This window comes from Protopterus annectens, chromosome 8.part0 (genome assembly GCF_019279795.1).
Source record: "Protopterus annectens isolate FY-2018-M chromosome 8.part0, PAN1.0, whole genome shotgun sequence".
Lineage (NCBI taxonomy): Eukaryota > Metazoa > Chordata > Ceratodontiformes > Protopteridae > Protopterus > Protopterus annectens.
In genome coordinates, this window is record NC_056741.1 from 1,909,395,330 (window position 1) to 1,909,417,741 (window position 22,412).

The 22,412-nt window shown below is 38.1% G+C and overlaps 1 protein-coding gene across 1 annotated transcript in view; it reads right to left on the reverse strand.

The window, feature by feature from the left end:
* LOC122808584 (protein NLRC5-like) overlaps positions 1 to 22,412 on the reverse strand; it is an 849,388-nt gene that overhangs the window by 290,529 nt on the left and 536,447 nt on the right. The gene's annotated exons all lie outside the window — the stretch shown is intronic.

Sequence of the window (22,412 nt, forward strand, 5' to 3'; positions counted from 1 at the left end):
ACAAGGTAAGCAACATCCATACTTACATGCATGCAGTAAAAGTGAAAGTCAAATGCAATAAACAGTCAAACATGATGGCAAATACCAATTTAACAGAATAACAAATAGTTACTAAATTAGCCAAACATAAATTACAAGCAAAGCTGTGAAATGTGTTTCGTCTAAGGAAATAATACATACCCAACAGCTTTATAATTTGTGCTGTGAGCCCTGTGTGATTGGCTTCAGTTGTGAAATAAATGCCACTTTTGTTAAAACTAAACTTTCCTTGTTTGCTTACCAATTTCTTCTGACTCAAATACTTCTACATGTCTTTCTAAGCAAGATTGTTTATTGTCCCATCAAGTCCTGCGTTTCTGCTGTTTCCTCCAGATCATCTTCCTTCATCTCAGATTCATACAAAGGTAGGAATCCGTTTTCTATGGTAAAGTGACCAGGGAACAATTGTTTCACTGAAGACTTACTCAAGAGTAGGAAAATATAGAGTCTGATTTTGTAAGGCTCAACAGGTGAATCTCATGCTCCTTAGCAGGTACTGCTGCAAGTTTCCCAGGGCCAGTTATTTTACCAAAGCTTTCAATTTGCTGAGATGAGTCTACTTTTGTTTGGACAGCAGCATGTTCTATCACTAAGGAGTCACTGGCCATTATATTTTCTATTAAACTACTCTGAAGCAACTCTACTGTCAGGTTGGGGGCTGCAAAAGGACTTGAATGCAGTCCCTCTACTGAAGGTAAAGTGTTGTCAGACAGCACACTCAGGAGGAAATCCAATGTTTGTAATACTGGGTGCCAACAACAGTGAAGACCCCCCCCCCCACAAGCTCACTGCTTCTCTGAAGTCCAGGAAAATCTTGATCTGACTGCCTTCAGAAAGAAAGAAGTAGCTTCCATTATTTACCAGCCCTGAGAAGTTTCAGTTTATACTCCTATTTTAACAATGGGAAAATTACTTTCCTGGGGGTCTACTTCAAAACAGCGAATGCTCACATTATCAAATCCCACTTCATTGAGTCTAGCTTCATCAAATCTTCATTATATCACACTCCTGGTACAATGAAAATGAACCCCAGGAAAGGAACTACTTGACCAGCAGGACAAAGCAACAAACAGCAAAACAAAAAACCTCCAAGTGGGGGGCTTCACCCCTACATTTTCTCCCTAACTAAATATACGAACTCCAAGGCCACACTACAATGGAGTAAGAGCAAGGCTCACCATGGTGGCCAAGTGGTTCCTTTCCTGGAGTTTGTTTCCATTGTTCCCGGAGTTTGATATAATGAAGATTCGATAAAGTCAGGCTCGATGAAGTGGGATTCAATAATGTAAGTATTCAATGTTTTTATCCTTTCCTGGGATTACCAGAAGGCCCTCTTGAAGTTCTCAAAGAAGAATTAGCCCACTCAATTGTAATCAGGGCATCTGCCAGAAATTCACACAGGTTGCTTCTGTCTGCTTCCTCTGAGGCCACCTAAATTGAAGCTGTTCCTATGACAGAAATCCTGTGGGTCCATTATCTTGTCATAGCGTAACATAATAGCTATTGAGTCCTGCACCTTAGCACATTGAAGACTCATCCTGGTTTCTAAAAAAGCAATTACAGAGAAGCATACTTCCAAGACAGTCTTACATTTGGCATTCTCCTTTTTAATGGTTGTAGTATCTTCCAAAATCTGAGTCATAAGGCCAGTAAATTATAAGAAACTGGAAAGAAGAGCATGATTACTGCAAAAAAGATAATCCCATTGCACAATATTGAAAAATCTAAGAAATCCCAAAAATACAGCAAGAGGGCACCAATTTGCTGTGAATAACAACTTTAATGCACATGCGCACACACATGTTGTTGGTAGACCATAAACTGGTTTTGGTGCAACCATGTCTTCTTCAGTATGTATCTGCAAAAATCTGTTACACTAACAGTAAATATGTGCTAATTTAAAGTAAAAAATACTTGTTAAATATTTAATATACTTTAAAATTAACAAACACATAACCAAATAGCTTAAATGTACATATCAAAAATATCACCAATGTACATTTAAACCTGGAGAAAAAAATACCCCTAAACGCACAATCTATATTTGTAAGAATGTCTTACCAACTCATTTTATTAAGAAAATGATGTTTAATTTTGTCTATCCCCTTAAACTTAAACTTGACCTTAGTTCATGTTAAACTGCATTTATAAAGAACATTACTGGCTCAATGATATACAGTGTCACTTAGGTGTTCACTAATACACAATTTAAAAAATCTGGAGATCTTTTCCACATAAAAGCCATGCAGCAACACTTAACTAAATAAATTACTGAATCTGTATGACAAGTACGACAAGGATCAAAACATTGAATACTTACATTATCAAATCCCACTTCATCGAGCATGACTTTATCGAATCTTCATTATATCAAACTCCTAAGTACATTAGGCAGAGCCCCTCACTAACACTCTTCAAGAGAAACCTTGACGAGTGGATGGGTAACAGAAAATACACCCCTGGGATCACTTCATTCGCTCTTCTTGACAGAGGCTCAGTTATTTAATCAATGGGGCAGCGAAAGCTGACACACTCTAGCTAGGCTTATAAATGCCATAGGGCAGATAGCCTAGTACCTGCCTATGAACCTGTAAATAATAAAAACCCAACCTGCATTAAATAATGAAAATTCTTTGCTCTTTATTACTAGGGAACAAAACAACAATGCTCACAGGGAGAACTACCCATCAAAATGTAACCATCAATGGTTGTTTGATTTGGCTCTAAAATACCTAATTTTGAAAAGCGGTGTTGGTTTAGAATTCATTGAATAGTTGGGTCCATCTGTAACTAAATTTACATTGATCAATTATAATTGCTGCAACATCTTTATCTGCCATTAATATCTCCCAATATTTATGAGTCAAACTAACAAAATGACCATTATTAGAACCATAAGTAGCAACCAAAGAAATGTGAGATGTGGAAATGTATTTGTCTTGTTTGCAGACAAACAAATCATTCCTACCTTGATTTTAAATCAAATCATATGCCTTAAGAGAAACATTCCTGCTCATACCCCTTACTCAAAAACTTGCAGGTTAAATCCTGTGTTTGTTCCAAATCATCCTTCACTGAACTTCTAATTCTAAGAAACTGATTTCGGAATATTTTTAATAGTATGAGTAGGATGACAACAACTTGCATCCAATAAAGAATTCTTGTGAAAAGAGTTTTCTATACAAACTTGTCTTAATAGTGCTGTCAGAAGTATTAACAACATGCACCTTAAGTAAAGCTATATCTGTCGGACTATATTCAGCACTAAACACCAAACCCAACTGCTATCATTTAAACATCGCAAGAATTCCTTAAAATCTAATATGTCTGATGTCTACACCAGCCAACAATCATATAAAAATCTGTGCCACATATCTACAGCATAGACACAGGGATTGTGGCTAGCATCATAAATCAGTGTTTTCTACATACCCATAAACAGATATGCATAAATGAGGGTGAAAGAAACCTCCATAGCTGTACTTTTAACTTGTAAGTAACAATCCTGATGATAAATACATTTTTAGTTAGAACATGCTCAGTGAAACACAACAATAAGGTGTTACAACCTGGCAGATATATTTCCACTAAAGTTAACCAATATTCAATTCTTAATAGACCAGCCTAAAGTGGTATGCTGGTAACAATTGAGTGGTATCTTGTAACAGTGATCTTATAAGGGTTAAGAAAAGGTTTAAATATTTAATGAGAAATTACCACTAGCGGGTCATAGCCAACACTCTGTTAGCAGTGCCACAGATAAAACCACCAAATCTTACATACTCGACATATCTGCATAGATAGGTTACAAGCCAGCCTGTGTGACACACAGTGATGATTCACTAGCTACAGTGACTTCCCTTGGCACAGCTGACATAATGAATTAAAAAACAAAGCAAGAGTTTTTTTTTCTCAATTGTTTTTATTGAAACTTTTAATGACAAAACATTAATATATGATAATATTAATATTATAAAACAAATATACATTTCTAAAAGAACAATTATAAATAACTAAACTAATGTTTATAATGGTGTCTACTATAAAACAAAGCTTTTTAAACACAAAAAGAAATGTGATAAGAGTAGTTCTTAGTTAATTATTTGTTTGTCTTTTCGGCTTTTCCCGGTTAGGGGTCGCCACAGCGGAACTCTGGTCAGCTAATGATTAGCAGTAGATTTTTTTATGGTGCCAAGTTGCCAGCCCGACACCCAACCTTCAGCGAAGGCACGCCCATTCACACATGTCTTTCGGAGGCCACTCGACCGTGGGGAGGACATGCAGATTCCACATAGAAGGCACTCCAGCCAAGAATCGAACAGGAGAACCTCTTGCTGTGAGGCAACAACACTATCGCTGTACCACCGCGGCTAGTTCTTAGTTAATTATTAAAGTCTGTTTATCCAACAGTTATTTGGATTTCAACCATATATTATATTAAGAGGTGATTCTAGATGTTCTTGTCTTGATTGCAATAAGTTTACGATGATAAACTTCAGTTGCCAAGTGCACAAATTATTATAGTAGGAGTCGTTTGAATATTCCAGTTCTTGGTGATGACTTTTCTTGATAATGTTAAGATACTCCACAAAAGAGAGTATTTTATTTTTGTGACATGGGAATGGGTGTATTAAATAAAATAAAGAAATTTTGTCAGCATAAATTTGTCATTAAAAACGGACTGTAAGAGAAAATTCATATTATCCCAATATGATTTAAGTTTTATACAGTCATATAAATATATGCTGCCAGCCAGCTTTAACATTTAGTTTACATCTCCAGCATCCTTTGTCTTTATTGTACATCAATTCGACTTTATGTGATGTGATAAAGGTTTTAAGTAAGAATGTTGAAGGGAATGCCCTGTAGTTTGTTTTGAAGATTGGAGTATTAGTTTTTTATCATCTTCCCTTGGGGAGTTATTATTAACAAGTCTAAAATAATCCCAATAGCATTCTCTGTGACATACTATTGATTTCTTAAGTACCTTATATATTTTAGATAGAAGTCCCTTACCAATTGTATTCTGGTGCATTAGAATGAGTAAATCAATGAATGTGGGGAAAGAAATTCTAACTATTAGTTGCATTAGAGTAATATTATGTTCAACTAATTGTCTACAAATTTGAATTTCTAACCACATATCTTTGCTTAACTCAAAATTATTAATGATATGGTCAACATTTTGTAACTTCCCATTTCTAGTAATTGATACCAGTATAACATATTTTTGTCTTTAAATGTAGTCATTGCTGTTAAATTAAATGCATTAATACTATTTTGAGTATAGGCAACTGGAAATACAAAGAAAATCCATGCTTTGTAATCAGGGTTTCTGGAAATGAAAATGTTAAAGGAGTTTATTATTATAGTAATATAATAAGAGTTAACTGGCTTGTTTTTGTTTTCTATAATATAGTCCTTTACTAACCAATTACATTTATTAGTAGCTATTTTAGTATGATATGATTTTGTTAAATTATTAGATTTATACCAAATGCCTCCCTGAATATCTTTCCATTTGGCATTATAATTGTTATTTAACCAAGAAATTACTGTCTTAACAATTGAGGATAAGGAATGCAGTTCTAAATCAGGAAGGCAAATACCACCAGATGTCCAATCTCAAATATGATGGTTTAAAGCCAATCTAGGCTTATTAGGAAACCATAAAATCTCAGAAATAAAGATTTATTTATTTATTTGGCACTTGTTGACTGGGTTTGTCCAAATGGGCCAGAGCCCTTTTTCAGTGGAGACCTGATGAGAAAAGCTCCACAAAAACTTAAGTACAATTACATAAGTACAATTACATAAACAGTAACAATAAACAGAGATAAAATAATAGAATTCAAAATGGTTAACAAGTATACCTGGTACAATACAGAGTGAAAAATAAAATAGAGAAATTCCATCATTAGTCATTCAGCTGAATAGCTGCAGTGGGTAGAACTTACTATATGCCTATTCAACTCAAATGGGAGTCTGTAGAAGTCATGCAGGTACAAAGTGGTAAAGTAGAACTAGTAACAGTTATGTAGAGAAGCATTTAGTGGAAAGGAAAGTAGGTAGGGTGAATAGGTATGGAAGAAAGGAGGGAGGCAAGATGACAGAGAGGTATAATATTTGGGGGGAGTGGGTGGGATAAAGATTTTATTATATATAGAATTTTAGGAAGGATAATCATTTTAATTAAGGACAGTCTCTCTTCCATAGAGAAAAAAAATATTTCATTTCTTAAGTGTTTGTATTATGGAATTTAAGTTATTATTATAATTAAGGGTTGTTATATATTTAATGTTATCAGACAAGATTATCCCTAAGTGATTCTACTATCATTCACAATGCATTTATGTAGTTTCTTATCTATTTTATTAATATTATAATTAACAGGTAGTATTTTAGTCTTATTCTCATGAAAACGGAGTCCTATGTCTTCTGGGATATTTATATTGCTTGGTATACTGCAATAAGAGAAGAACTGCAGTAAGTCAAAGTTAATAGGATTTCATCTGCAAATAATTGTATTTTTGGGATTAATTACTTATTATTATGTCTTTGATGTTTTTATTTGATCTTATATAATTTGCAAAAGGTTCCATAACTACAGAAAAAAGCAATGGGGACAAGGGACAACCCTGTTTAGTACCTTTTGTATTCATGATTGATTGGGAAGTATATGAGCCTATCTTAATGTATGCAAAGGAGTTTTCATACAGAAGATTGATTAATTGCAAGAAATTGTTTGAAAAACTACATTCCTCCACTACTAATAGTAATTATTTCCCATTAACTGAATCAAATGTACTATTGATATCCAGATTAACCAATGTTAATTCTTTTTTTGAGTTATTAGTATAATTGATAGTATTCTCTTGATATTGTCATAGGCATTCCTGCTTATTATAAAGCCAGTCTGATCATTGTGTATCAACACTGAAAGAAATTGTTTTATTCTAGAGGCATAGTTTGCCATGAATATTTTCTAATTTACACTTAATAACGAAATTAGTCTATATGAAGAACATTGTGCTGAGTAATTTACATTTAATAATGAAATTAGTCTATATGAAGAACATTGTGCTGAGTAATTTACATTTAATAATGAAATTAGTCTATATTCTGAAAAGTACATAAGACTTGGCCCATAAAGGACAGATTGGCATCTATTCAGCATGAGCTTAGGTAATTAACAAATAAAGACTTTTGTTCCAGTCTCATTTCAGTTGTTTCCAGTTAATTCCAGTAGAGTACAGTCTCATCAATTCTTTCAATATTGTTATTTTGTGAAATTTCTAAATATGTATTGTTTAAGCTATTTATTTCTTCAATGTTATTTCTGTTTTGACTATCTAATTTTAATTTATCAGTTTTCTCCTGTATATCAATTCTTTGTCCCATTGTTTCTTTTTTGTGCATACCAACTTGCAATTTTGCCAAAAAGATATGCTTTTAAAGAGTCCCATACAAAATTCTCTGAGGTGCTACCTGTATGATTAATTTCAATAAAAGTTTGAAATTCTTTATTAAAGAACCCCTTAAAGTCTTTCACATTGGTTATATATGCAGGAATCTTTTTAATTGGGATGTTATTACTAGAATTCAATATAACTTCAAACGTTATCATGTTACAATCAGACAATGGGCAAGATATACTTTAGTGTTATCTATTCTACTAGTGATCTCATTTAAAATATATTATCTATTCATGATCATGTCCCATGCCTATGTGAGAAATGTGTAAAGATCAGTGAGTCTGATACTGAGAACTCATTTATATCTCTCATATTGTATAGATTAGTGAATTCCATCAAAGCCTTGACTGAGGCAGGCTTCTTCCTTTTACAGCTAGTGCTGGCATCCTTGCCAGATAAAATAGAATTAAAGTAACCTGCAAAAATAATGTTTCCCTTTGATATTCATATTATTTCCCATAACATCCCATTTCTATGGCCAGAGATAACCACAAATTTGTCTCCTGCCTTTTCCTCGACCTTTCAAAGGCCTTTGACACAGTCTCCCACTCACTACTAATCAACAAGCTATCTAACCGTAACTTCTCCCCTGATAATGTGGTATGGTTTGAAAGCTCTCTCAAAGACAGATTCCAGTCTGTTAGACAGTAAACTGCCTTATCTTCTCCTCTACAAATAAAAATGGGTGTCCCACAAGGATCCATTTTAGGACCATTGCTATTCAATCTCTTCACAAACGTACTCTACACCTCCTGCCAACTCTCCACCATTATACAATACGCTGATGACTCTACTGTTTTAACTATAACTCTCACTCAGAACTCATAACAGCAACCCAGTCATCACTGAACTCTGTAGAAACATGGCTCTCCAATAACCATGTCATACTAAACCTTAAAAAAAACAAAACTCCTACTCTTCCTATCTAAATCAGAAAATCATATTAAGACCACCTTTACCATCCATTCACTCAATAACACCCCAATCATACCTGAATCAAGCTCAAAACTGCTAGGCATCACTATTGATGACCACCTCATATTTAATCTCCACATAAATAACTGCATCAGGAAAACCCACCAGAAGTTAGGACTGCTTTACAGTCATAAATTCCTTACTCAGGAGTCACGAATAGCCCTCACCCATTCTTATCTTCTTCCCTGCTTAACATACTGCTCCCAAATTTTTACTAATAAACGCCACACTTACTGCTACACTTCAGACTACATACCACAAAATAGCTAGATTTGCAACCCAACAACCCCATAGATCTCACCATTGCCTCTCACTAAAATACTATAACTGGCTAGAACTGTCCCAACTCCTCCTTCTCTCTCAGCTCCAAACTATACATGCAATCCTAAATCAGTCATCCTTTTGTCCAGCCTTACACCCTATCATCTCTCACTATGCTCCCAGAAGAAATCTCCGTAGCTCTTCTCAAGACCTTCTAAAAAAATCTATAAGACCAAATCTAAAGCAGGACAAAACTTATACAGCTACCACCCCTCAATGAAATGGAACAAGCTACCTCTTGAGATTCGAACATTGGCTCATCCCAAAAAGTTTAAGCTAGCACTAAAAGAACATCTTACCAAAAAGTGGATCGGCCATTGCTCAAACCCTCCTTGAAAACTCTCCTTCTCCTCTGACTTTCCTTCTACAGTTTCCCACTCATTAAAATCCTATCTGAATAGACATCTTCCTGTAAATGTTCACAAAATGAAATTGTTTTTATTCTTTTTTTACCTTTAATTATTTGTTAAATTACTATATTGTCACATTTGCTATATTTTAACTATTCTAAACCAATTCTGCTTTAACTTCACTTGTAAAATATTTGTTAAAATCTACCATTCTACTATGTATGTGCCAAAGCTTTTTCACCACTTATTTTTCTTTTTTTTTTAACTTGTAACTTGTACCATATAGTTAAGTATGTTCTGCAGCATTTCTTCCCGGGCCTCTGCTGAAAAAGGGCTTCGGCTCAGCCAGACACTCCCAGTCAACAAATGTAAAATAAAATAAAATAAATAATAAAATAAATTTCCACCAACTCCCACATTGTTTATCTGTTTGTATTCCTAATACAGGTATCCAGTAGACATTAATAAAAGTCATTGAACAAAACATGCCTTTTTCATCACTAAATGTATGCAGGATTTTATGTAGAGGCAAAGAATTTTTCCATAAAATAGCCACCCATCTTCTCTTTTGTTTATAATGAGAACTAGTCAATACAAAATAGTGTCTAGTATTAAGTCTGTCCAAATCTTCTTTTATTAAATGCGTTTCCTGTAAAAAGAACTTGGTAATGAAATATTTTTAAACATTTGTATAAACTACCCCTTTTACAACCATTATTTAATCCATTGATATTAACTGATATGCATTTCAAGTTGGCCATACAACCGAAATAGAAAAAATAAATATTACATATAACACTCTCATTAAATACTGTGGTACTGAAAAACTATTATATCCAGTGTACTGCCTACTCATATATATATATATATATATATATATATATATATATATATATATAATTGAGACTATTAACTGTAAATCTGCTATCAAGAATAGTAGACATAAAAAATAAATAATTTGTAAACTAATATACCTGCACTGTTCTTTCCCATCTCCCCCTTAGAGTTTAAAACTTCTGGTTTGAATAGCAATCCTATTCAAACACTACCACCTACCCATAAATAAGTATCTAGCATCACTCTACTACCTCTAAAGTTATGATATATGAAAAGTCTAACTTATTTAACAAAGTTAAAAGGAGTTAGTATATGCATAATATTCAGATTATAAACATTCATTTTTCTTGCTATAAATCATATAAACTGTAAAGTATAGCAGATATTGTAGTCATTTGGTTCTATTCTATTAATACGAGCATATATAGTATAATAAATCCAATGATTTCTTTCAGTTCTGAGAAAAAAAGAGATTAACACAGATAAAAGACTATACATACAGCATTGTTTATAACAATCATGCTATATTACTAATACGCTATTATATATTATTGATAATATGATTAACTAGTTAACTTCTTCTCCTTTCATCTTTTTCCTGGTTAGGGGTGCCACAGCGGATTACCTGTCCGCTCATGATAGGCAGTGGAGTTTTTTGGTGTCGAGTTGCCAGCCCTGCGCCCAACCTTCCACGGAAGGCACACACATGCACGCACTCACGCCTAGGGCCAATTTAGAGTGTCCAATCCACCTAGAGCATGTCTTTGGGATGTGGGAGGAAACCGGAGCATCCAGAGGAAATCCACACGGCCACAGGGAGGACATGCAGACTCCAGACAGGAGGCACCCCAGCCGAACCAGAGAACCTCTTGCTGTGAGGCGACAATGGTAACCGCTGCCCCACCATGGCCGCCCATGACTAACTAGTTAACTATTTAATCTCAATTCTGACCACAAGACTGTACATGCTTGGATATTATGACAGACACATATGATTTTATTTATTTTATTTTTTTATTTATTTATTTTATTTGCTGTTGGTTAACCAGGATAGTCCATTGGGCCAAGAGAACCCGTTTTCAATGGAGTCCTGGGGAGAAAAGCTCCATTACAGATTACATATTATAGAGAGTTATATGCAGATTACATATTATAGAGATTTACATCCAAATTATTGTACATGACATCACGAGGAACAGTGATTACAATGAGTAAAGTTAAGCATTAATACAATCAAATAATAAAACATATTAAAGTTGAAATCAAATTATATCATAGGCACAAGGATAAGGAAGTCAGTAGATAGGTGCATAAGGCTTTCAGGAGGATAGGAACTATTAAGGAATAGATTACTGTCTGAGGTAGAGAGAGTAAAGGGTGGAATACAGTAGAGAGTATAGAAAGATTATGTGGAGTAGGAGCAGGAGCATTCCCATGTGGATGATAGGTAGGAGTGGAGTGATTTTTTACAGGTAGGAAGGCTAGTGATGGTACAAATGGAGGGTGGGAGGGAGTTCCATAGGTGTGCTAGTGAAAACGAGAGGAGGTTTTGTCCTGGGGGGCGATGGGGTCTATAGACTTCTATTAGGAGAAAAAAGGAGAGATATCTATACCAAGCGATTGCAGCCCCCCAAACATCTCCAACGCCCAAGTGAGAACTGCTCTCTCCAAAGCAAAAAACACAGCATCCATGGGACCTGATGGTGTCCCCAGCTGTGTGCTCCATGAACTCAACGAGGAATTAAACCCACAGCTAGGACAGCTGTTTAATCATAGTCTTACCTCTGGATACGCACTCAGGAGTGGCGCACTGCAACTGTGGTCCCACTTCACAAAGGCGGTGCCTCCACCGACCCTGGAAATTACCGGCCCATTAGCTTGACAAGCCTTATCTGCAAAGCCATGGAGAGGATCATAATGGACCTCATAAATAAAGACATAGGAATTTGCAGACTTTGGATCCATCCCAGTTTGGCTTTGTCAAAGGCAGATCATGCCTTCTAAACTTGGTTGACTTTTTCGAAACAGTCACCAAAGCCATTGATGAGGGAAAGGCAGTCCATACAGCCTACCTCGATCTGGCGAAGGCCTTCGATACAATACCCCACTCGGGTATCATTGAAAAACTCATCAGCTTAAATGTTAACCCATACATCACAAGATGGGTTGCAAACTGGCTGAGTGACAGAACCCACAGGGTCAGAGTTGCTGGTGCCATGTCAGACTCAAAGCCTGTCACAAGTGGTGCACCACAGGGCTCAGTCCTGGGCCCACTCTTGTTTGGCATCTACTTTTCCGAAGTACAAGCAAACACAGGAGGGTTATGGCTGACAAAGTTTGCAGATGACTGCAAACTGGGCGCCATAGTAGAAAACACATCTGACACAGATATCCTTCAGAAGGGTCTCACAGAAATGGATAACTGGTGCCAGAGCCATGGCCTAAAGTTAAATGCCAAAAAATGCATAGTCATACCCTTCGGGAAAAACAAGATAGGTGGCAATCCACTGAGCACAGAAGAAGTTATCAGGGACCTGGGGACCCAGGTTGATAGTAGTCTGTCATTCGACACCCATGTAGCTAAAGTAGTTAGGAAGACCTTCTACATTGCCCACCTTATCATGAAGGGATTCTCATCTAGATCAAGGGAGGTCATAGTCTCCCTATACTCATCACTCATCAGACCAATGATTGAGTACAATGCCCCATTCGGAATGTATCTGACCCGACACTTGCAGCAGCTGGAGAGGCCACAAAAGTTCCTCACCAAAAGGATAAAGGGTCTCAAACATCTGTCCTATGCTGCCCGACTGAAAGAACTCCATCTCTATTCAGTCGCTTACAACATACAAGGCCATGTCAAACCCAGATTTGATGAATATGCTTCACCTCAAAAAATCTAGATCCGTCAGAGCCACAAGGGTGGGAGAACCTCGACACGGCTATTAATAGGACGTGCTGGAGGGATAGATTCATCACCCAAAGACTCCCTATGCTGTGGAATAAAATCCCGGTATATGTGAGGCAGAGCACCTCGCTGGTCTTGTTCAAGAGAAATCTTGACCAATGGATGGGAGATCGCAGATATACCCCAGGGATTACCTCAGTGTCACTGCTCGACAGAGGCACAGCAAAATAATGGGTATAGTTCCCCATACTAAAGGGGTGGCGTAAGCCACAAAACTATGGGCTAGGCTTGTAAATGCCCTCGGGCAGATAGCCTAGTATGAACCTATGAACCTATTAGTAGATCTAAGAAATCTTTGAGTATGGTGAATTTTAAAGGTAGTGGACAGGGAGGGACAGAGGGATGGTTGAAAAATGAGTTTGTGTGCATATGTTAGTTGAGTGTAGGAGAGGTAGTTGGGAAGTTCAAGCCAATTTAGTTTGTGGAGTGGTACACAGTGATGGGTTGAAGATTTATTGCTAGTGGCAAATTTGGCTATTTTATTATAACAGATTGAAAGTTTTGTTTTGAGAGATGATTGTAGATTAGTTAAAAGAGGGGCACCATAAAGGAGGGAGGGTAAGAGAAATGTGGTAGAGAGAGTGAGTTTGGTAGTAGGTGAGAGGAATTGTTTGTGATGATACAGCAGGCCTAGTTTTTGGTGTTTTTTTAATGTTTTGTAGTAGATGGGACTTGAAAGTAAGGTTATTATCAATTTGGACTCGTAGAAGCTAGGCTTCAGTTACCAGTTCAAGTGGGTTGTTATTTTGACTGGTGATGGAGAATGGTTGTTGATCTAGTGTGTTGGTTTTAGAGGGGGTGAATATCATTAGTTTTGATTTAGCTGCATTAAGTGCAAGATGGTTGTCTTTCATCCACTGTTCTGTGGTGGAGAAGGCATCTTGAGTCAGCTTTTGGAGAGTTGGAATGGAAGATGAAGCACAGATGATTGTAGAATCATCTGCATATTGGATGATGTTAGCATAGGGGATAGAGTGATAGTAGTAATTTACAAAGATATTAAAGAGAAGGGATCCTAATATGGAACCTTGTGGAACACCTGTGGGGCTATTAAGGAAAGAGGAGATGGATTTTTTCCACTTAACAGCTTGATGCCTGTCTGAGAGATAGCTGGTGAACCAATTTAGAGCAGAAGGTGAAAGGTTTAGCTTGGAGAGTTTAGTTAGAAGTAAGTTATGGGAGATAGTGTCAAAAGCTTTGGAGAGATCAAGTAGAATGGTAGATACAGTGAGGCCAGAGTCTCTAGCCTTGTTCACATTTTCGAGGAACGATACGAGGGCTGTCATAGTGCTGTGATTGGGACGGAAGCAGTGTTGAGTAGAAGTTAGTAGGTTGTTGTCTAGTAAGTAGAGATCAAGTAGAATGGTAGATACAGTGAGGCCAGAGTCTCTAGCCTTGTTCACATTTTCAAGGAACGATAGGAGGGCTGTCATAGTGCTGTGATTGGGACGGAAGCCGTGTTGAGTATACGTTAGTAGGTTGTTGTCTAGTAAGTAGGGAAGGAGTTGAAGGTGAATACATTTCTCTAGAATTTTTGAAATAGGAGAGAGGATAGCAATGGGGCGGAAGTTGGTAATGCTAGTCTTATTTCCTCCTTTATGGCAGGGAATTATATAAGCCTTTTTCCAGATTTGAAGAACGTGACTTTCTTGGATGGAGCGGTTGATTAGGATACTAATTGGCAGGGCGATAGCATCTGCAGCTATACTGAGGAAGTGTGAGGGGATGTTATCGGGGGCATTGGTGCAAGGTTTTAGCTTTTTCAGGAGTTTTTTGATAGTGGAAGTAGGGATTGGTTCCAGGGAGAATCTAAGTGGTTGGGAGGTGGTAGGATGACAGAGTAGAGAAGGAGGAGGAGTGGGGGGGGGGGAAGAGGAGGAAGTTGGAGGTGGATGGTTGGAGGAGAAGGAAGAGGTTAGTTTGGAAATGCAGTCAGTGAAAAAAAAAAGTTAAACTCGGTGGCAAGGTCATTGTCTTGTACGCTTGGGTTGGGGTTTGGGTTTTCAGTTGTACCGGGTTTTAAGAGGGAGGTTATACCTCTCCAGAAGTTTTGTGGGTCATTTTTGTATTTACTTTGAAGAGAAGCGTAATAGTTGTGTCGGTCTGCTGTGATAAGCTTTTTTACTGAGTTACGAAGAGTTTTGTAGTCATTAAGAGTAGTGGGAGATTTGTGCCTCAGATAGCGGGCCCAGGCTTTATCTCTTAGTCGCATGGTTGTTAGTGTATTTTTAGTTAGCCAAGGGGTAGTTTTGTTTTTTATTCTTCTGGTTTTTAAGGGAGCATGTGTATTTAACAGGTTTAAGAAAGTGGAATTAAAGTGAGTGATAGCACTTTCCAGGGGAAGAGTTTTTAGTGGGTACCAGTTAAGGCATTTTAGGGAGTTAGAGAAGGCTTTTGGGTTGAAGTTTTTTTGGTCTCTGAAAGTGATGTAGTTATGAGAAACTTGTAGGGAAGAAGAGAGGCATGTGGCAAAGATGGGAAGGTGGTCGCTTATTGAGTCAGGAAGAATTCCACTATCAGGGTAATTGTGGGGGTGAGAGACTAATATCCAATCTATAGTACTGCCAGAAGAGAAGTCTTTAGAGGGCCTAGTAGTGGAGTTGATGAGTTGAAGTTGTACAGGTTGATGTTAATGGAGGGGGTATGGGATTGAATAGTGGACCAATTGATGTTAGTGTCTCCCATGATGATGATGATTTCGTTAGAAATATTGGAAGAGAACCAGGAGAGGATATCTTCCAGTGTGGGGATATTGTCGCCTGGGGGAATGTAGAGTGAGGCTATGCATATATTTGTGTTTATTTAATCGAAGTAGGCCTATTATTAATTCTGCATTGTTGAATTGAGGAATAGCTTTATTGTAAGGAGTAATGGATAGGGAGGATGAGTATAGTAGACCTACACCACCTCTATTTCGCTGGGTTCTGTCTGCTCTAATAATGGAGTAGTTGGCAGGAATTATCTCCACATCTTTTATATGGGGTTTTAACCAGGTTTCAGATATGCCTAAGATATATGGTTTATTATAGTGTAACCAGGCTTGAAGGTTTGGAGCTTTGTTCGCTAAGCTTTGTGCGTTCAGGGATGCTAATTGAATGGATTTTGAAGAAGGGGGGGTTGTTTGGGCCTGGGTTAGGATGTACATCCCCAGCTAAAAGTAGAAATGTTAGAATTTCTATTGTATAGTAAGGGTTTTTGTGTTTTTTGTCATAAATAGTAGAGGTTGTAGGAGATATGTTTGGTAGGGTGTGGGTAGTAGTTTTTAGTGAAATAAGTTTGAAGTGAAAGCAGAGATTGGGTTTGATAGGGTAAAGTGTAGGAGATATTGGTATGACTGAGTAGGGGTGAAGTAAGTGGAGAGAGGAAGTTGTGTGATAGAGTGGGGAGTGAGATAGCTTGTTAGGCTGGTTAAGGTATAGCTTGTTAGGCTGGTTAAGGTAGTAGATGAAGGTTAGGTAAAGTAAGAGAAGTATTTGAATGGAGAAGAGTGTGTGCTTTGGATGCATGTTTGGGTTTTTATGGGATATTTGTGGTTAGTAGTAAGAGAGATTAGGGATGTGTGGTGTATAGAGAAAGGGGTTGATGGGATTTGTGGTTGCGGAAAGTTGTGCAGGGGAGGGAAATAAAGGAGGAAGGGGTGGAGTTGTGGGAGAGAAAGTAGGTGTGGTTATGTGGGTATAAGTATGGATGTGGTGGGGGTGGGTGGAATTTGGGGGTAGGGTAGGGGAGCGGAGTGAGCCCGTAGGGCGAACGGAGCGGGGAAGAACAAGCAGCAGAAAAAGTATCAGACACTGCAGCTGTGAAAGCAATATAAGCAGGTAAAGTATGTGAATAAAAAGGTAAGATAACCAACTATCAGAAAAGAAACAGAGGGGCAAGTTATCTATGGTATTCTTTTCAGGGGTGGAAGAACCAGGATATAGTTGGAGAACAATGGCTCAAAAGATACCTAGGCAGCTACTTAGGAGGGGAGCCAAATAAAAATAAAAGATATTTTGCCCTATGGATGGTAGGTGCTGCCACCTAGTGGTGAAATAGAGATAGGCAGGCTGAAAAGGGGTGGAGGACACAACCTGTACGGAGGGAAATATGTAGGACTCAGTTGACCAGAGGAGGGGAGTAAGGTCTTGTGGTCTACGGTAGGCTGCTGGCTCACTTACAAGGGAAGTTATAGGAAAATACAAACGTTAAGTAGGTAGTTTGCAAAGACAGTAGTTGGTGTTAGGCTACCTACATCCCCAAAAGTTACTCAGGGGCAGTCTTCAGTAGTACTTCTTTAGTCCAACAATAACCAGCAACTTCCAGAGAAGACTCGGGGGTATTGGCGGGAGGTATTCCTTAGGCTTGTGATGAATGGGGGGAGCTTCTGGAGAGAGTTTTCTGGTGTGGAACTGTAAAATGAGAGAAAAAGATAATCTAGGATTAGGTTTAATAGGAGGTTATGGTTACAAGTGAATAGAAGAGGGAGTACAATGGAGAGTATGCAAGGAGTGGGGGAAGAGATAGGATAGAGGAGTAGTAGGTAATACAATGCAGAAGGGGTAAGGGAGAGAGGTAATACAGTAGGGAGTTAGAGAGCTGTAAAATATACCACAGAGATGAAGTAGAATGAAAAGGATGAATTTGAAGGGAGATAGGGGGTTCTAAGAAATAGGGACTGAAGGAGGGAAGGTATAGGGGGTTAGCAGTGAAGGAGAGTAGTAGTAGAGGCAGCAGAGGTACAGAAGGTAGATATTTGCAGTTTAAGTATAGTAAGTACAGGGTTAAAAATACAGCTGCTTCTACGAAAAATAAAATAGCTCTACAATATATATGCAGGTTACGTATGAAACAGAACAGGGTTACAAATATAGTTGCATCTACAAAAGCTGCTCTACAACAGTAATAAGGTAGGGTAGATTAAGCACTTACAGAAAACAGATTAAAAGCAGTATGCAGCACTATAGACAAGACACAGCATAAAACAGAGCAAGCTAGTACAAATATGATGAGGCAGGGCTATCTAAGCATTGAAACTGGCTTTGATACTCAGTAAAATGATCAAATAACAGGCAATATATACCACTAGACAATAGCGCATAGCATAACCAATGTTATATATGGAAGATATACAAAGCAGGCCAGATTCACAGTGCCTTAGTGAAGCAGAAACGCTCCAGACATCAGAATATGCCTTTTCATCAGTTGTATTGCCGCGACACTGTGTTGCAAGGTCTACGTGAAGGATAGTATGGTTGGAAGAGGTGAGAGAAAATCGCTCACTCCTTCTAATAGGGTCCGCTTAGATTTGTGGCGTTGTATAGTCGTTTTGGTGGCATACATGCTTGTGCTTGCTTCTATTTTAGTATAAGGGAGAGAGAGAATATGTACATAGACCAGTAAATTCCCGTTGTGAGGGCGAAGGTATCACATGCATCTATGAATGCTTTTCTGTTAGCTGAAAGGAGGAAAAGGTAGTGCATGTAGCCCAGAAAGTCACCGTAGTATGGCTGACTGGTATCATAAGCACTGTGGGGTTAAATCTACGTGGAACTTGCTTGCATTTGCTTTTATGCAAGCACTTGTGAGAATGGTTATGTCAGGGGCTCAGAAGTCGCCGAAATTAGGGCGACAGGCGATGGCACAGTATAACGATCACTTTAGCGGCAATGGTTTGGATACACGGGTTTGAGCACACAAGTCATAACTAAGCAATTTAGAAATGGGAAGAAATGCCCAGAGAGTCACCATAGAGTGGTCGACAGATATCATACACACTGTGGGGCCAAGTCTACTTGAAACCTGCTTGCGTTTATGCAGGCACTTGTGTGAATGGTTATGTCAAGGGCTCAGAAGTCGCCAGGTGTGGACGACAGGCATTGCAGAAAAGTACAACAATCACTTTAGTGGCTAAGGTCTGGATACACAAGTTTGAACACATAAAACCATGAATAAGCCAGTCAACCAAGATACAATTAACCACAGTGAGCTAACCTACCAGGAGGTGAAGAACGAGCAGCACTACAGCAGGACCAGCACAGGGGCGTCTTATCCCTAATTTAAAAATGGTGCCACAAGCCAAATCCTCTATATGTAGACTAGGGGGAGGGCAGGTGAAGGGGGGGGGATAAATACAGGTGAGGTCAGAGGGGTAGAGAGGAGGGGAGATAGAATGGTGGGCAGGGGAATAACAAGAGGCTAAGAACAGAAGGAAGAACCAGCAGCAGAAAAAGTATCAGCCACTGCAGCTGTGAAAGCAATATAAGCAGGTAAAGTATGTGAATAAAAAGGTAAGATAACTAACTATCAGAAAAGAAACAGAGGGGCAAGTTATCTATGGTATTCTGTTCAGGGGTGGAAGAACCAGGATATAGTTGGAGAACAATGGCTCAAAAGATACCTAGGCAGCTACTTAGGAGGGGAGCCAAATAAAAATAAAAGATATATTGCCCTATGGATGGTAGGTGCTGCCACCTAGTGGTGAAATAGAGATAGGCAGGCTGAAAAGGGGTGGAGGACACTTAACCTGTACGTAGGGAAATATGTAGGACTCAGTTGACCAGAGGAGGGGAGTAAGGTCTTGTGGTCTACGGTAGGCTGCTGGCTCACTTACAAGGGAAGTTATAGGAAAATACAAACGTTAAGTAGGTAGTTTGCAAAGACAGTAGTTGGTGTTAGGTTACCTACATTCCCAAAAGTTACTCAGGGGCAGTCTTCAGTAGTACTTCTTTAGTCCAACAATAACCAGCAACTTCCAGAGAAGAGAGTCAGGGGTATTGGCGAGAGGTATTCCTTAGGCTTGTGATGACTGGGGGGGAGCTTCTGGAGAGAGTTTTCTGGTGTGGAAATTCCCAAAAGTTACTCAGGGGCAGTCTTCAGTAGTACTTCTTTAGTCCAACAATAACCAGCAACTTCCAGAGAAGAGTCAGGGGTATTGGCGGGAGGTATTCCTTAGGCTTGTGATGACTGGGGGGAGCTTCTGGAGAGAGTTTTCTGGTGTGGAAATTCCCAAAAGTTACTCAGGGGCAGTCTTCAGTAGTACTTCTTTAGTCCAACAATAACCAGCAACTTCCAGAGAAGAGTCAGGGGTATTGGCGGGAGGTATTCCTTAGGCTTGTGATGAATGGGGGGAGCTTCTGGAGAGAGTTTTCTGGTGTGGAAATTCCCAAAAGTTACTCAGGGGCAGTCTTCAGTAGTACTTCTTTAGTCCAACAATAACCAGCAACTTCCAGAGAAGAGTCAGGGGTATTAGTGGGAGGTATTCCATAGGCTTGTGATGAATGGGGGGAGCTTCTGGAGAGAGTTTTCTGGTGTGGAACAGGAGGCGAAGAACGAGCAGCACTACCGCAGGACCAGCACAGGGGCATCTTATCCCTAATTTAAAAACTAATATATCAAAAAACAAATCAACTTCTCTAAAAAATGTTTGTGAGGACTTGCATATACAATTATCTTTCAAAATGTGTATCTTCTACAAATAGGATATCATATTCATTAGAACATACTAGGAGATATAAAATAGTAAAGGAGTAACTGTGATGTCCAAAATAACTAATAATATGATCCCAGAATCATATTTGTATTGAGAGATAACTTATGCTTGGCAGCATACCCACTAGAGTCTTTTTAAGAGACACAAACTCCCAGCTTATCAAAATGACTGTGCAATTTTGTCTGACTTTGTGGAAAACATGCTATTACTTTCATATTAGTCCCTCCTTTACTATGCGTCAGACTTTCCATTAACTTTCAGAGCAAGAGCTTCTAATATTGCCATGTATTCGAGCTACTCACTTCCTGCTCAAAAAGCATATCCACACAGAAACCAACATAGATCATTACCACAACCATTGTGATAAACATATACATTTCTATTGCCCACACATGCAGAACCAGTCAACCAAGTAAAGGGCCAACATCAACAGACATAAACAAGATCATCATCCCTTCTTTAAGTTAATTATATACTAGGATAAAAGTTGAATTGAAAAAAATTAATTCTATATTGTGTATGGTGCCACAGTACTATAAAATGTATTACACAACTTAACAAGAGAAATACAGGTTTTGCAAGTGTTAAAATATTATTTTTGAGGTAAATGTAACAGAAAGTGCAAATTAATTAACACTTTCTTACTATTTTGCAATTAATTTGTGTATTAAAATCAAGCATAAAAAATAAGTTATGTACCTACCATAATGTTCCATGAGAGCTGTCCACCTCAACTTCATTCTGTACTGATGGGTTTGGAACTGATCCTCGGTTCCGACTCGGCTGTTTACTATAGCTCGAGATCTTCAACCAGCTCATGGCTCACTCCCTATCCCATGATGCACTGGTGCCTTCCTCATATCTTGTTTGCTAATATACTAATGTTCACATGTCACTCCTTATTATTAATAGAGCCAGAAAATGGTCAAAGCCCAAAATATGCCAATCAGTAACTCCTGGATCCTCTAGAAGCCAGGCCTGGGGGTTGGAGAGGGGATGTAAGAATGAAGGCAAGATGGACATCTCACATGGAATGTTATGGTAGGTACATAACTTCTTTATGTGAAGTTGTCCTGTTCTTACTTTCATTCTGTACTGATGGGACAGCATCCTTAGCACCATCTTTCCTGGGTGGCTCATGGGAGTATATTCTTCAGTATAGTAGACCCAAAGGAGGCCTTGTCCCTGGAAGCCAAATCTACTTTGTAATGAGTGAAAAAGGTATGCTGTCTTATCCAGGTGGCTGCCCTACAAATTGTATCCATTGGCAACTTTGCACAAAATGCAGAAGATGTGGAGACAGCCCTAGTAGAATAAGCTTTAACTTTATCTGGCAGATGTTTTTACTGACTGATAAGTGAACGAAATGCATTCTGACAACCATCTGGCTAGGGTAGTCTTTGCTACAGACACACCTTTTTTGCAGTCTGAAAAAGAAACAAATAGTTGATCCGACTGTTTGAAACCTTTTGTTCTGTGTAGATAGAGGCGTAACTGTCTATGAACATCAAGATGGTGTAACTGGCAATTGCAAAAGAAGGGAGACAGTACAATTGTGTAAGTAAACATATCATAACAGTAGATGATTGACTGATCACAGCTGCAGTTACCTTAGCAAAATGGGTTATATCTTGTGAAAGATACAACATTCAGCCAGCTAAAAAAGTTAAAGGGCACCTTCCATGTGGCCAAATCATTAGTCATCTCATACAAGACCTTCAGAGCTTTCATGTCAAATGAGAGAGAAGAGAGAGAGAGAGACTGAGTCCTGAAAAGACATAGCTAGGAGTAGAAAAAAAAAAAAAAATTATATATATATATATATATATATATATATATATATATATATATACACATACATATATATATATATATATATATATATATATATATATATATATATATATATATATATACACACACACACACACACACACACACACACACACACACACACACACACACACACACACACA